The sequence below is a fragment of the Prionailurus viverrinus genome, chromosome A2 (genome assembly GCF_022837055.1).
Source record: "Prionailurus viverrinus isolate Anna chromosome A2, UM_Priviv_1.0, whole genome shotgun sequence".
Classification (NCBI taxonomy): Eukaryota; Metazoa; Chordata; class Mammalia; order Carnivora; family Felidae; genus Prionailurus; species Prionailurus viverrinus.
In genome coordinates this window covers 1,086,053-1,102,928 of record NC_062562.1, presented here as the reverse complement: position 1 = coordinate 1,102,928, position 16,876 = coordinate 1,086,053, and positions in this window count along the sequence as shown.

The following is a 16,876-nucleotide window of genomic DNA, read 5'->3' as shown; positions in this document are numbered from 1 at the left end:
TGTATGTTGCTGGTGTGTACATATAACTTTATATACTCTTACAAAGAAAATTTATTGAGTTATACATTCCAAAATGTTCTTGTTACATTATCATGATATGAGACTTGTATTTTCGAAAGTTCTTTTCTGTCCCTCTGTTGTGAAACTGGAATATTCTCATTTTGTGTCTACTCTACTTTTCTGTCCTTATTATTGGGTGATATATTTTCATATCAATTCTGTCTTTTTATTCAGTTTTTTGAAAAATTTAAGAAATGTTTATTTTTGAGAGCAAGAGAGTACACACATGGGGGAGGGGCAGAGAGAGAGAGGGAGATATACAAGCAGGCGGCAGGTTCTGAGCTGTAAATGCAGAGCCCAGTGTGGGGCCCGAACCCATGAACTGTGAGATTGTGACCTGAGCTGAAATCGTATGCTTAACCAACTGAGTCAACCGGGTGCCCGTTCTTCTTCAATTTTTAAAGTTGATGCTGGTTTTGTGTGTCTGGGAGTCATTATTACTGTCTTTGGTTGATTTTCTTCTAAATTATGACTTAGAAGGACATCCCTTTGAAAAGGGATTTCTTTGGTTGATTTTCTTCTAAATTATGACTTAGAAAAACATCCCTTTCTTTTTTTCCACGAGCAGTGATTGTGGTGGAAATACCACTGGGGTGCTTTCCTCTGGCCCCGAGGAGGTAAAGTGTGGAATGACCAGTACCCTTAATATCAGCCACATCAGCCAGCCAAAGTATGCCATCTGATAAATTCTGGACATAGGAGCCTCTTCATTTTTATCCTTATTAGAGATAAAAACACTTCATCGTTTCCATAACATTCTGCAGTTCTGAGGTGCCCCAAAGACATTCCAGCTATGGGACGAAATGTTTTTGGTGGTACCCTTGGCTATGGTATTTGGTCATGCAATGGTGCATAACATCCTGTTGGGCTGGATGTCGAAGGGAAAAGTATTGCTGCTTCGGTGCCTTTAAAAGGATTTGCAGGGTATGTGATTGACTAGGTCAATAGGGCACGGTATTCTTGGTCTTGGATTGTGGGTTTGTGCCCCACATTGTGTGTAGAGGTGACGTAAGCAAATAATAAAATGGAATCTTTTTTTTTTTAATTTTTTTTTAACGTTTATTTATTTTTGAGACAGAGAGAGGCAGAGCATGAACGGGGGAGGGTCAGAGAGAGAGGGAGACACAGAATCGGAAGCAGGCTCCAGGCTCTGGGCCATCATCAGCCCAGAGCCTGATGCGGGGCTCGAACTCACGGACCGTGAGATCGTGACCTGAGCTGAAGTCGGACGCTTAACCGACTGAGCCACCCAGGCGCCACAATAAAATGGAATCTTAATGGGCAACTGGGTGGCTCAGTCGTTTTAAGCGTCTGATTTCGGCTTAGGTCATGATCTCACAGCTTGTGAGTTTGAGCCCCGCATTGCGCTCTGTGCTGACAGCTCAGAGCCTGGAGCCTGCTTTGGGTTCTGTGTCTCCCTCTCTCTTTGTTTCTGTCCCACTAGCACTCTGTCTTTGTCTCTCAAAAATAAAACGTGAAAAAATGAAAAAAAAATAATAAAATGGAATCTTAATTGGAAAAAAAAAAAAAAGGATTTGCAAAAGTATGCCCAAGGTAATATGATCCTCTCTGGCTATAGGTATGGTCCTGGTGTTCTTTGGAGGTCTTTAACAAAGTCATTATCTTAGAGTTATTAATGTACTACAGTCATGCTAACGACAGTCTTGCGTATGCAAGGATTTTAAAAATTGACCTGAAGAGAAACAACCATACAATCATAATGTACCTGGTATTATGACCAACAATGCATGAGACTTTCAACTAAGAATTGTCTCATGGGAACTAGCCAGACAGATTTAACACCCCATAAGTGGAAACGCATATTTTGATAAAATCTCTCAGCCAATGAAAAGTAAAGAGAATTACATTCATTAGTATACAGGTGGTTTAAAATTGATTAACGAGTTTTCTTCTGGGCAACATGCATACAAACTTGTGTTTGACTAAACAAATGCACACCGTTTTTAATCACAATATAAAAAGTGAACACTTACTGAATTCTTGGCTTCAAGTAAGAGAAATCTCCCACATCCCGCCTGAGATATGAGGAAGGTGCTCATTTCTCACACGGAAGGATACAACAGTGCAGACACTCAACAGGGCAGTGGAGGGTCAGAGTCCCATGTGGTTTTTAGCTGTGCCATTATATCTGTTGTCCTGGAATCAAGATGTCTGGTCTTCCACAATCACTGAGAGAATGGGTGCTTGCTCTACAAATGATACGTTACACATACTCAAGACTGTCATTAAGAAAAGGGGAGTCAAAGCACCAGAGAAATTCAAGAAGCATGACAGTTTAAATCAGTGGCTCAGGAGACACAGTGGGGCTGGGTGGAAAACTCAAAGCTGTGGCTTTCTGACCATGGCATCTGATCCATATTTGGGGGGGTCATAGAGACATGAGTGGAAGGCAAGACTGCTAAGAAAATAGGAGGGGAAAAGGTTAGTGTTTGGTTTGGTACATGCTTGATTAACAGGCTGCTAGTAAGAAATTTGGGCTGCAGGCTGTTGGCAAATAAGCCCCTATGCATTTGTCCATCTGTATGGTGACCCCAACACTAGACTAGGGCATCTTCACCTCTACTTTCAATACTCAGGCCATTGGTCAGTTGTCACCTAGAACCACGAATATGGGGATTCTGGGAAAAGTGGCTGTTAGCCTTACCCACAATAAAATAATTCAGCAGAACCATAATTACCTACGTAATTTTGTTGACCTTTCACAGTCGCATGGAAAAATGGAGTACAGTGAAGGGACAAAAGGAAAAGGTATATGGAGATCATGTATTTCTTACAAATACATATAGTCTGAAACGGGTATATTTTAGAGAGATAGCTGTATATATGGTCAAAAGATCTAGGAAGACAAAGCAGTAAAATAGTGATTTCACGTAACACTGGAAGTCAATACCTAAATTCATGACAAGGTATATGCAGTACAAACATACACATACTCGGTTCAGTATTGTACCCCCCACATTTCATATCCACGTGGAACCTCAGAATACAGCCTTATCTAGAAATAAGCTGTTTGCACATGTAAGGAAGATGAGGCCACACTGGATTAGGGTAGGTCTTCCCCCCAGTGATGGATGTCTTTATAAAACCTGGAAATTTGGACACAGAGGCCTGCACTGAAGACAGAGCTTGACCATGTGAGACAGAAGCAGGGATTGACATTATGTGTCTACCAGCCAAGGAATGCATAGGGTTGTTGGCAACCACCAGAAGTGGGTCAGAAGGTTAGAGCCTCCAGAAGGAACCAATCTTGCAGACAACTTGATCTCAAGCTTCCAGCCACCTCAGTTGTGACACCACAAATGTCTGTCCTCTCAGCCGCCCAGTGTGTGGCGCTGTTACAGCAGCCCCAGGAGAGGAATGCATTCTGAAGCAGGGAGGGGACCTTGGATATCCGAGGGACAGCTGGAAGCCACTGTGCCCACAGCAGAGTGAGGGGGCAGGATAGGGTGAGTCGCATGCACTGGCTGACCAGGAATACTGACTTTGGTGGTGGGTGGTGTGGGCCTTCATGAAGAGCTGTTGGGCCACCCTCACAGGACCCCACCGTTACCATGACAACAGAGCAGGACAGTGACGTCGCAAAAGCTGGTGGGTCACACTGGGCTGGCAGCAGTGGCAATGATGTGGAGGTTGGTGCGCAAAGAGAATTTGAAGTTGGAGCCATCAGAGTTGCCTGGCTTAGAGGTGGGCTGAGAGAGAGTCAAAGGAGACTCCATTGTTTTGTTCAGGAACAACTGGTATGATGGCAATGCATCCACTGAGATGTGGGTCCTCACGTGGACAAGGTCTTGGTGGAGCAGGAGGAGATCACTCTGGGGCCATCGAGATGGAGTTGAAATAGTGCAAATGAAAGGAGAGGACAGGTGCGTGGGGGCTCCGTGGGTTGGGTGTCCGATTTCGGCTCAGGTCACGATCTCGTGGTTTGTGGGTTCGAGCCTCCCGCGTCGGGCTCTGTGCTGACAGCTCGGAGCCTGGAGCCTGCTTCGGATGCTCCCTCTCTCTCTGCCCCAACCCGACTCATACTCTGTTTGTCTTTGTCTCTCATAAATGAATAAACGTTAATTTTTTTTTAAATGGAGAGGATAATGTCTTCAAAATGTTAATGGATTAAAAAAATAAAACATTGAAAAAATGTTAAATCATTTTTCTGTAATTCAAAACAAATTTGCATAGGAAGTTATTGGGATCTTTGGTTTCATATGGATAAACTGGGGACCACTGAAAACAGCTGCAAGTCATTGAATCAAGTCAGGAAAATTGCTGAGCCTACAAGGGCGACACAGTTTAATACAAACGAGTGAAGTACAGAAGTCCAAGCATTTTGGGGTGCCTGGGTCAGTCAGTTCCTATCAAGTCCAACTCTTGATTTTGATTCCAGTGGTGATCTCACGAGATCGAGCTCCGCATTGGGCTCTGCGTTGACAACATGGAGCCTGCTTGGGATTCTCTCCCTCCCTCTCATTTTGACCCACCCCTGTTGCTGCTGTCTATCTGTCTCTCAAAATAAATAAACATTAAAAAGAAAGAAGTCCAAACATTGAAACAAAGGAGATTTGATTTAAAATGGTACAAGCCTTTTGATTCTGCTTACATGCAATATGAAACCGGAGAAATTGTGCACACAGGTGATGAAAGTAAGGAAGCATAAGGAAATGAAGTGTTCAATGCTGAGTTGTTGGAGCCCACAGGGAGGCAGGGTGTGTTTTTGGTCAGAACACCAACTCAAGTAGGATGTGGGATGCAGTGGCCACCTTTCTTGTTCATGTTGTGATGTCATTAATGCTCGTTGTTTAAATTTTATGTTAGGTGCATGTTTTGTGCATTTTTGTTCATGTATAATTTCCAGTAGAATGCTCAAAATCAATGACCACTACTCACCCCAGTGCCACATTAAAAAAAAAAAAAACTATGTAAAATTATCTCAGTAGGCAGAGAAAAAGCATTTTATAGTATTCAATATTCATGCATGACAAATATTCTTAGTCATTTAGGAATACATAAGAACTTTCAAGTCATTCTGAAGGACATCTCCAAACACGGTTTATGAAGGAATACATATGTATGTGTTACGAGTCACTTATTGAGTAGAATTGTATACACCTCACGAATTCCCAGCACTGCAGTCCCCTTGAACAGCATCGTAGATCTCCCAGCCAGCGCCAGGACAGGCGGGCGTAAGGATTACAGTCAAAAAGAAGGAACGTGTCTTGTTTCCTAGCCAAAGGAATGTGTATATAGAACATCACCAACATATCAGGGTAACCAGAGAAAAAAATAATTAGAAGGTATTCAGGATGACCTTACATTTCTACTTCTATTCACTGTGAAAAAGCAAGTTTGAAAAATGACAACCAGTACAAGTGAGAAATGAAGTTACTATTCACAAATCAAAACAACTCTCATGAAGAGGAGAGAACCTTTTGTAAAAAGTGTACAAGTATTAGTCTTTGAGGTCAAGAGACCAAAACAAATGCAAATGTGGAGCATGTTCTAAGAAATGAGAAGCAGCATTGCCACCAAAAGAGGAGCTGAATCATTACAATCCCATCAGTACTATAACCAGGCTTTTCTTCACACTTCACAAATGATACTTTTAAGTTTTGTAAATAGGAACAAATGTTCAATAATAGCCATCCTTTTCTATACAGTGCGCTGCAAGGACTTAGCCTAGAATGATCAATCATCAAGAACTTGTATGTTGGAAAATAATGATGAAGGTATGGATATATAGAAGTACATTCACATGGGAATCAAAGGTCATCACTTAAATCAGAAACTCCATTACCTTAAACCCCATGGCCTTGCACATTAAACTGTCTAGGGACATATGTGTTCTCAGAGCATCTCAGTTCCAGGCCTTGGAAACATCTCTGCTGAGAATCCCCAGCCCTGGGGGCCTCCCCTGGGTAACCCAAGAGTGATAGAAACACAGGAAGAAACTTCATCAACTTGCATTCAGTAAGGTTTCTTAACTGTGACAGGATAACCACAGGGATCACAAGAAAGAGTAGGTAAATGAGACTTCAGCAGGATGAAAATCTTCTGTGCATCAAAGGTCATTATCGAGAGATTGAAAGGACACCCATAAAATGGGAGAACATCCTTGTAAGTGGCATGTATAAGATTTTATCCTGCAGAATACACAAAGAACCCCTATATCTGAATAACAAAAACTTGACCCAATTAGAGAATGAGGAAAACCTTCAATAGACATTTTTTAAGATGACGCACAAATGTCTAATAGACACATGAAACGATCCTCCCATCAGGATGATGCGAGTCAGAACCACGATGAGATGCCACTTCCCACTCACGAGGACGGCTAGGAGCCAGAATCCAGAAAAGAAGCAGCAGCCAGGATGTGGAGAAAGGGGAACCCTGTGCTTGGCTGGTGGGAGTGTCAATTAGGGCAGCTGACATGGAAAAAGTTTGGTGGTTCCTCAAAAAGTGAAACACAGAATTGCAGTGTGACCCAAGTGTTCCAGTCCTACGTAAACGGAAACAGACACTCAGATGTGTGCACACGAGTGCCAGGTGCAAAACTGTGCAGGCCCCACAAAAGAGGGAAACGTCCCAAGTGTCCCCCAGTGCGTGGATGGATGAACAGGGTGCAGCACAGACACAGGACGGATGGTGATTCACCCGCAGAAAGCAATGAAGGACAGACACGTTCTGCAATATGAGTGAATCTTGAAACAATTATGCTGCATGAAAGACACCAGACACACCAGGCCCCATAGTGTGAGTCTATTCATATAAAATATGCAGAATAGGCAAATCTGTAGAGACATAAAATATTTCAGTGGTGGCTGGGAGCATGGTTTCATGGTTATTTTGGCCTTTAAATTTGTTTTGAAAAATGAACGCACACTTTTAATTAAAATGTTTTTTTGAAAGTTTTACATTAAACATTTTAAAAAGTCTTTTATTTACTTTTGAGGTAGAGTGCCCAAGTCGGGGAGGGACAGAGAGGCAGGTGAATAGAAGATCTGAAGCAGGTTCTGTGCTGACAGCAGCAAGCCAGATGGGGGTTTCAAACTCACAAACTAAGATCATGGCCTGAGCTGATGTGGGAAGCTCAACCAACCGAGCTGCCCCAGTGCTCCTGTGCTCACACTTTTAAAAGTAAAATTCAGGTGTTCTTTTATTTTGTATGTTCGCAGAGCTGTCCCACATGAATACACCATCTGAGGAAGGAAATAGAGCCTGGTTGGTTCCACATTCACAGGGACTGACTACAAACTCCCATCTGGGTCTTTCCTTGCAGAATATAACGCACACCTGGCGTCACACCTGTGGCTGTTCCTGGCTGGGACCACAGGGTTCCACGTCCCATGGAGGGGGGCACGTCAAAGGGTCAGGTCAAAACCCAGGGAGACCTTGCCTTCCAGGTGGTGATGTCACCATTCACTGAATTGTTCTTAAACACAGGGGACAAGGGCACCATCACCCTCCCCCCTGCACCTCGAACACAAGCATCAACCAGCCCTTCTGTTTAGTCACGTGCCCATCCGGCGCTGGACAAGGGAGACTTCGCGGAGAAACTGAGTCAGACTCCCGGGACAGGAGGATGCAGGCGGGTGAGAGGGCCAGGAGCGCATTCTGCAACCTAGGGGCACAGGGATCGGGACCGTGTGTATTGCCAGCCTGCCACTCAGGGAGCAGGAGGCAGGACTGGGGATGGGGATTGGGCATCTGGTCAATGTGGGGCCCCAGGGGCCCGGAATTACCGTCCAACCAGAACACAAAGGCCCGTTTGGAACACCATCCAATGAGGTCGCAGGACCTGAAGTATTGCCCAATCCGGGCAGAAGGGCCCGGGAACCATCCAATCAGGCCCGGGGGCGGGCGCAATCCCACCTCATGGACGTGAATCCGCGTTCCCCGCGGGCTCAGGCTCCCCTTTGCGGAGCTCGCACACGCCCGGCGCCGCAGTGTTGAGTGGAGGACGCCTGGAAACCCCGGAGCAGAGCCTCGAGATGGTGAGTCCGGCCCAAGTGAGACCCGGAGGGGCTCGTTCCCACCGGCTGGAACCCCTGGAAGGGGCCGCGGGCCCGGGTCTCCCAGACCCTGTGGCTCCCATTCCGACTCTCCACTTTTGGTCATGCAGTGGTGTTCCAGCGTCTGTCTCGTCTCCTTGAGTGTCCCGGGTTCCTGACCTGAGTCTCCTCTCTAGGCCGTGGGGTGCAGTTCCCTAGTCCTGTCCCTTTCCTGGTGCATGTCCTGCGGATCCCCATCCGATTCTCTGCCATGGGCCGCGGGATGCCGTCCCGGCCTGCTGTCCCCTCTCCTCCTTGAGTCCCCGGGTTGCGTCCAGATGTTATGCCACAGGGTGTGGTCCTAGCCTGTGTCCCCTCTCCTCCTTGATGTCTGACAGGATGTGTCCAGATGTTCTGCAGTGGGCCACTGGGTGCAGTCCTGGCATCCTGGCCTCTCCCCTTGAGGAGACCCCCAGGGTCCTGTCCCAACCCTTTGCCTTGGGCCAGGGATGGTGTGGGTGTTCGGTGTCTCATCACATGCCCACATGTGTTCCCGGGATTTTCCATCCTGAGTCTCTGCTCTAGATCGCGGGTGGGTTCCTGGTGTCCTGTCCCTTCTCCACCTGTGGGTCCCAGGGTCCCATCTCAAGACTCTGCTGTGGGTGGGGGGCGGGTGTCCATAGTCCCGTCAAATCCCTATCTGACGGTTTCCCTGTGATCAGCTGAGTCCTACCTGGTGAAAGGAGTCAGAACCACCACCTCCAGGGGTAGTAAAGCTTGGAATGAGGATCAGGGGACTCACAGTGGTCCCGGGAGAGAAACTCAGATCGAACTAGGCTGAGGACACTCAGTGTCCTCAAAAGTGAGGACAGGTGCTAACAAGAACCAAGTGCAGTCTCAGGGATCCTCCAGCATCTTCAGTGAAATGGGACCAGGTTTTGCTTTTCTGTGTGGCAGAGATGAGCAAGAAAGCCCATTGTCAGGATCGGGCCCCTGTGGTGAAGGAAGGCTTTGTTGGCTCAGAGTATGGGCCACCCACAGTTCAGGGGCCTGTGGGGAGGACAGTGGCCTGGGTAAAGTTTTGGTAGGAAAGGGGTGTTGTTGGACAGAGTCAAATGAAGAATCTGAATTGAGTAAGGAGAGTCCTGTATTGAGAGGAATGATTGCATAGGCTGGGTGGGGGGGATAGGCACTGTTGCACTGGGGGCAGGGGCCCCCAGTAGTGGGAGTGGGAGCAGAGTTGCTGTTGTATTAGGGGCAGTGGCTGCATCAATGGGGAGAACATGGTGAGCATAAGACCTGCAAGTGTCTGAAGGGAGGAGAGGAGGAAGGAAAGGAGGCATGAGCAGGTGTGATGCTGACGTGATGGTTCCTTGAGGCCAGCCTGTTCCCCTGTCCCCAGGAGGGGCTGTGTGTGGCTCAGCCTGAGAGCAAGCCCACATTCAGGGGTCTGGAGGAAGGAGAAAGCCAAAAAAAGTGGGACCAGCAAGCATTTTGTGCCCTTTGGTCAGGGGGACAAACAGCTGAGCTAATCATGGGTGAGGCACAAAGTATGGATTTGAGGGCGGGTCTGCATGTGGCCCTGTCGTGCATGAACAAGGGGGACTTCTCTGTGAGTCTTCTCCTGGTCTGATGGGGAAGAGGGGCCCTCTCTGCAGCTTGCTGTTTTCCAGACTCCAACAGGATGGGGAGAGCGTGTGTTTCCCCTTCCACTGAGGTTTTCCCAGGAGCAAAGAGCTCAGGTTGATGTCTGCAGGTCACCTGTCACCTGTGAGCAGTGCTGTACTTAGGTAGCTCAGCACTGATTGTTTTCTTTGATGCCAGCCTCACGTTTAGCATGTGTAAAGTTACTGAATTTTTTCTACCCCTTTCTTCCCCATTAGGTCAGTGGGTAGTAAGTGTGTTAGGTCATTCCTGTTCCTACTGACTTGTGTTTCTCTGACATATGCAGAGAATGTTCACTTAGGGAAAAGTGTCTCAGAACAGAAAATGTCTTTTTCTATTAGGGTGGGGTAAAATGCATGGATTCTCACACCTTCATGCCAGGTGGGTGTAGTCATGTATTAAAAGGATTCAACCGAAGGCTAGTGACTGTTCCATGCAGGGTACAGTTAAAAACCTGTGATACTTCTGGTTAATTCCTGGTGGTCAGAGATACATGCAAATTCTGCAAACTGGGATGTAGTCAATTCTGACTTTCAAATTGCTATCACGTGGGTAAATTTAAGAGGTACCTGTTTTCTGAAAAGCATGGTTTCCTTTTTTTTAAACCATAAAGAGCCTGATAATTTCCCTTCTTTCTTTTATCTTGAGCACAGTGTAGAAGCTGTGATTCTGCACATTTTTCTTCATATGCTGAGATGGGGTCTTTCTGTCATTGAAATGACACAAGGTGCTCAAAGCAGATCTCAAGTTCATCTTCTGCTTTTGTCGGCAGTCCTGCTCAGTGGTTTCATGTCTCCAAATGTAAATGCATGTAATTTTTACACATTGGGGGAAATAGCATATTGCAGATGAAGATTAAGTTAAAATAAGGCAAGAAATGTGGATGCAGTGTGCGAATCACTCATCAGTGCTGATTCCTTTCACTTCTGGCACTGGATGTTAAATGGCTTCATTTTTTCCAGCTCAGGTGTGTGACGTGGGGTCTCCTTGAGAGCACACATTGATTTTTCTTATTCCCCTAAGGCTGAGCATTTCTCATGTGTGGGGTTCCCTCTTCTGTGGAAGCATTCCCAGCATATTGTCACCTGTAACTCAAATGTGTGCTTCATGTGTCTTCGGTCTTCTTCACATTCTATGGATATTCATGCTGTTTCATTTCTATGTGTTGTAAGTATTTTCTCCAGGTCAGGGTGTATGATTTCTCTCTATTGTCCATGTGGAATGGCCCTTCACTCTGTTAGTAGACTTGACCTGTGTAGATTACCTTCTTTTAAAAAATAGTTATTTATTTTAGAGGGAGAGAGAGAATGTGTGCATGCCTTTGTGCATGCCAACACCAGAGATGGACACAGAGGGGGTGAAGACAGAGGATCCAAAGAAGGCTCTGTGCTGACAGTAGAGAGTCTGATGCGGGGCTCAAACTCATGAACCCTGAGAAAATTACTTGAGGCTATGTTGGACACTTAACTGACAGAGCTACCCACACACCCCTAGATTACCTTTTTTTGGTTGTTGTTCTGTGAGAAAACTCTTCCATCGCTCAGGTCATAATCACACATGTGATAAGTACCTCTCTGTGTTCTATTTGATTCCATGACAGTTAAATCCACATTACTTTGTTAGTGTCCATGAAGTTGATGAGGGAAATGATTCATTTTTTTTCTCTTAGTTAACCAGTCTTCTCTGGACCATGTGTCCACGTGTCCCCATCTTTGCTGCTGCCGCATGGCACCTGTTGGGTGGACATCCACTTCCGAAAATCAGGGGAGCCTCTGCATGCATTCCCTTTTATCCATCAGGGTTTTTGTCTGTCTGTGTGTTAATGCCAGTTGTTCCAGTTAGACCAAAATATAGCGAGGATCTATCTTTTTTTTTTTTTTTTGACCTCCAAAATGACAAGACAGAGGAATTCAACTCAAAAGAAAGAACAGGAAGAAGTCATGGCCAGGGATTTATTCAGTACAGGTACAAGTAAGATGTCTGAACTAGAATTTAAAACAAAAATTATAAGGATATTAGCCGGGCTTTAAAAAAGCATGGAAGACACTAGAGAATCCCTTACGCCAGAGAAGAAAGAACTAAAAACAAGTCAGGCTGAAATTAAAGTTGCTGTATCTGAGATGCAAACTGAATGGAAGCCATGACAATGAGGATGGATGAAGCAGAGGAATGAATCAGTGATATAGAAGACAAAATTATGGAAAGTAATGAAGCTGAAAGGAAGAGGGTAAGAAAGGCATTGAATCAAAAATGAAGACTTAGGGAACTAAGCAAGTCTTTAAAGCATATTAATATTCATATCATAGGAGTCCCAGAAGATAAAGTGACAGAAGAAGGGGCAGAACATTTATTTGAAAAGATTATGGCTAAAAATGTTCCCCAATCTGCTGAAGAAAACACCAGATTCTTGAAGTCCCAGAAATGCGGAGAACTTCCATTAATTTCAACAAAAGGCAGCCATCACCAAGACATATCATAGTCAAATTCACAAAATTCACAGACAATGAAAGAATCCTGAAAGCAGCAAGGGAGAAAAAGTCCTTAACGTACAAAGGAAGACAGATCAGGTTCAAAGCAGGTCTGTCCATAGACAGGGAGGGAGTGGCTTGATATATTAAACATCCTAAATAGGGAAAGAAGGCAGCTAAGGATATTTTGTCCAGCAAGGCAGTCATTCAGAATAGAAGGAGAGATAAAGATGTCCCCAGACAAGAAAAAAACTAAAGGATTTTGTCTCCACTAAACCAGCCCTGCAAGAAATATTAACAGGGACTCTCGGGGGGGGGGGGGGGGGAGACCAAAAGCAACAAAGACTAGAAAGAAACAGAGAACATCACCAGAAACCACCAACTTTACATGAGACACGATGGCACTAAGTTCATATCTTTTAATAATCACTCTAAATGTAAATGGACTAAATGTCCCAATCAAGAAACATAGGGCATCAGAATGCATAAAAAGAGAAGTCCTGTCTTAATGCTGCCTTCAAGAGACTTGCTGTAGACATGAAGGCACACGCTTGAAAGTGAGGAAATGCAGGACCACCTATCATGCTGATGCACATCAAAAAAAAGATGTCATAAATGTAAATACTTATATATCCTTATATACATACTTATAGAAGGTAAAAAGATTTATTTTATTTTTTAAGTTTTATTTTTATTTATTCCAAGAGGGAAAGAGGAAGCAGGGGAGGGACAGAGACAGGGAGAGAGTCAGTGTCATTGCAGAGACCAACATGGGGCTCAAACTCATGAACTGCAGGATCTTGACCTGAACCGAAGTTGGATGCTTAACTGCGTGAGCTACACAGGAGGCCAGGCAAACTAGATTTTAAACCAAAAACTGGAACAAGAGATGAATAAAGGCATTGTATCATAATTAAGGGGTTTATCCATCAAGAAGATTCAACAATTGTACCCCCAACAATTTATACCCCCAACTTGGGAGACCCAGATATAGAAATCAATTAGTAACAAACCTAAAGAAACTCATTGATAAATATACAAAATGGTACAGGACTATAACACCCCACTTATAGCAATGGGTAGAGCCTATAAGGAGAAATGAACAAAGAAGCAGTGGCTTGACACACTGGACTGGATGGACGTAACAGAAATATTCAGAACGTGTCACCCTAAAGCAGCAGAATACATGTGCCTATCAAGGACACATGGAACATTCCCAGGGTAGATCCTTATAGGGTTACAAATCAGCCCTCAAGAAGTACAAAAAGATTGTCAATGTTATGAAACTTGAAGTCAACCAGAAGAACATTTTGGGAAGGCCACAAATACATGGAGATTAAAGAACATCCTACTAAGGAATGAATAGGTTAGCCAGGAAATTAAAGAAGAAATAAAAAATTACATGCAAGCAAATGAAAATGAAAACATGGTAGTCCAAAACACTTGGGATGTAGCAAAAGCAGCCCTAGGAGGAAATTATAGTGCAATACAGGGCTACCTCAAGAATCAAGAAAAGTCTTAAATACACAACCTAACATTATACCTAAGTGCTAGAACAGGAACAGCAAACAAAGCCTAATGCTGGTACAAGAAGGGAAATAATAAAGATCAGAAGAGAAATAAATGATACAGAAGCAAAAAAAAAAAAAAAAAGTAGAACACATGAACGAAACTAAGAGCTGGTTCTTTGAAAGAGTTAATGAAATTGATAAGCCCCAAGCCAGACTTATCAAAACAAAAAGGGAAAAGACCTAAATAAATAAAATCATGAATGAAAGAGATTATAACTAACACTACAGGAATATGAACAATTAGAACACTATGAAAAAGTATATGCCAACAAACTGGACAACCTGGAAGAAATGAACAAATTCCTAGAAACATATAAACTACTAAAAGTGAAAGAGGAAGAAATAGACTAATTACTAGTAATTGAACTAATAATAAATTGAACTAGTAATAAAAAAGCTCTCTCAACTGGGGCACGTGGTGGCTCAGGCAGTTAAGCATCTGACTCTTGGTTTTGGCTCAGTTCATGATCTCACGGTTTTGTGAGTTCAAGCCCCATGTGGGGCTCCATGCCGACATTGTGGTTTCTTATTGGGATTCTGTTTCTCTCTCTCTCTCTCTCTCTCTCTCTCTGCCAGTCCCGCATTCACAGTGTCACACTGTGTCTCTCAAAATAAATAAACTTTAAAAAATCAATCAAAAGAAACCAATGTCCAGATCCAGATGGATTCTCAGGGGAATTCTACCAGATAGTTAAAGAAGGGTTAATGCCTATTCTTCTCAAACTGTTGCAAAAAATAGAAAACGAAGGAAAATTTCCAGACTCATCCTATGAGGCAAGCATTACCTTGATTCCAAAGCCAGTCAAAGACCCCACTAGAAAGGAGAATGACAGGCTAATATGCCTGATGAACACGGAAGCAAAATTTCTCAACAAGATACTAGCAAATTGACTACAACATTACATTAAGAGAATTATTTACCATGAACAAGTGGGACTTATTCCTGGGCTGCTGGAATGATTCAATATTTTCAAACCAACCAATGTGATAACACTACAGTAATAAAAGTAAGGATAAGAAGCAAATGATCCTATCAGTGGGTGCATTTGACAAAATATAGGATTCATTCTTGATAAAAACCCTCAACAAAGTAGGTATAGATGGAACACACCTCACATCATAAAGGCTGTTTATAAAAGACCCTCAAGTAATATCATCTCAAATGGGAAAAACAGGGAGATTTACATCAATGGTCAGGGTGAAGACAGGGATGTCCATTCTCACTGTAACTCTTTAACATAGTACTGGAAGTCTTAGCCTCAACAATCAGACAATAAAGAGAAATAAAAGTGGGGCGCCTGGGTGGCTCAGTCGGTTAAGCGGCCGACTTTGGCTCAGGTCATGATCTCGCGGTCCGTGAGTTCGAGCCCCGCGTCAGGCTCTGTGCTGACAGCTCAGAACCTGGAGCCTGCTTCCGATTCTGTGTCTCCCTCTCTCTCTGACCCTCCCCTGTTCATGCTCTGTCTCTCCCGGTCTCAAAAATGAATCAAATGTTAAAAAAAAAATTAAAAAAAAAAGAAATAAAAGGCATCCAAATCAGCGAGGAAGAAGACAAACTTTCACCATTTGCACATGACATGATACTCTATGTAGAAACAAAAACTCCAAGTAATCCACTTAAGAAATGGACAGAAGACATGAGCAGACATTTTTCCAAGGAAGATGTACAGATGGCTATCGGACACATGAAGAGATGCTCAACATTACTCATCATCAGAAAAATACAAATCAAAACCTTGATGAGAGTGGTGCCTGGATGGCTGAGTTGGTTAAGTGTCCAAATTCAGCTCAGGTCATGATCTCACAGTCCATGGGTTAGTGTCCCACGTTGAGCTATGGGCTGACAGCTCAGAGCTTAGAGCCTGGAACCTGCTTCGGATTTTGTGTCTGTCTCTCTTTCTGCCCCTCTCCCATTTGACTCTATCTCTCTTTCTTTCAGAAAGAAATAAATATTTAAACATTTTTATTTATTTTTTATTTAAATTTTTAAAAAAATGTTTATTTTTGACAGAGAGAGAGAGAGAGAGAGAGAGAGAGAAGATGAATGGGGGAGGGGCACAGAGAGAGAGACACACAGAATCTGAAGCAGGCTCCAGGCTCTGAGCTGTTAGTACAGAGCCTGACACAGGGCTCGAACTCACAGACCGTGAGATCATGACCTGAGCCAAAGTTGGACGCTCAACCGACTAAGCCACCCAGGCCCTCCAAAAAATTTTAAATTCACAATGAGAAACCATCTCATACTCATCAGAATGGCTAAAATTATCAACACAAGAAACAACAAGTGTTGGCGAGGATGCAAAGAAAGGGGAGCCCTCCTGCACTGTCGGGAATGCAAATTGATGCTGCCACCCTGGAAAACAGTATGGAGGTTCCTCAAAAAGGTAAAAATAGAACTACCCTTCAATCCATAAATTATACTACTAGGTATTTACCTAAAGGATATAAAAATACAGATTCAAAGAAGTGCATGCACTCCAATGTTTATAGCAGTATAACCAACAATAGCCAAACTATGGAGAGAGCCCAAGTGTGAATTGACTGATGAACAGATCCAAACATGTGGCATAGAGGTACCTGGGTGGCTCAGTTGGTTAGTGTCTGACTCTTGGGTTTGGCTCAGGCCATGATCTCATGGTTCTTGAATTGGAGCCCTGCTTGGGATTCTCTGTCTCCCTCTATCTGCCCCTCCCCTCTTTGCTTTCTCTCTCTGTCTCTCTGTCTCTCTCTGTCTCTCTGTCAAAAAAAAAAAGACGTGGTGTACACAATGGGATATTTCTCAGCCATCAAAAAGAATAAAATCTTGCCATTTGCAGTGACATGGATGGAACTAGATGTATTATGCTAAGCAAAATAGTCAGAGGAAGACAAATACCATCTGATTTCACTCACGTGGTTTTTAAGGAGCAAAGCAGATGAATAGGGGGAAAGAGAGAGGGAAACAAACCATAAGAGACACTTAACTCTAGAGAACAAACAGGGTTGATGGAGGGAGGTGGGTGGGGAATGGGCTACGTGGGTGATGGTTCTTATGGAGGACACTTGTGAGGAGCACTGGGTGTTGTATGTAAGTGAGGAATCACTGAATTCTACTCCTGGAACTAATATTGTA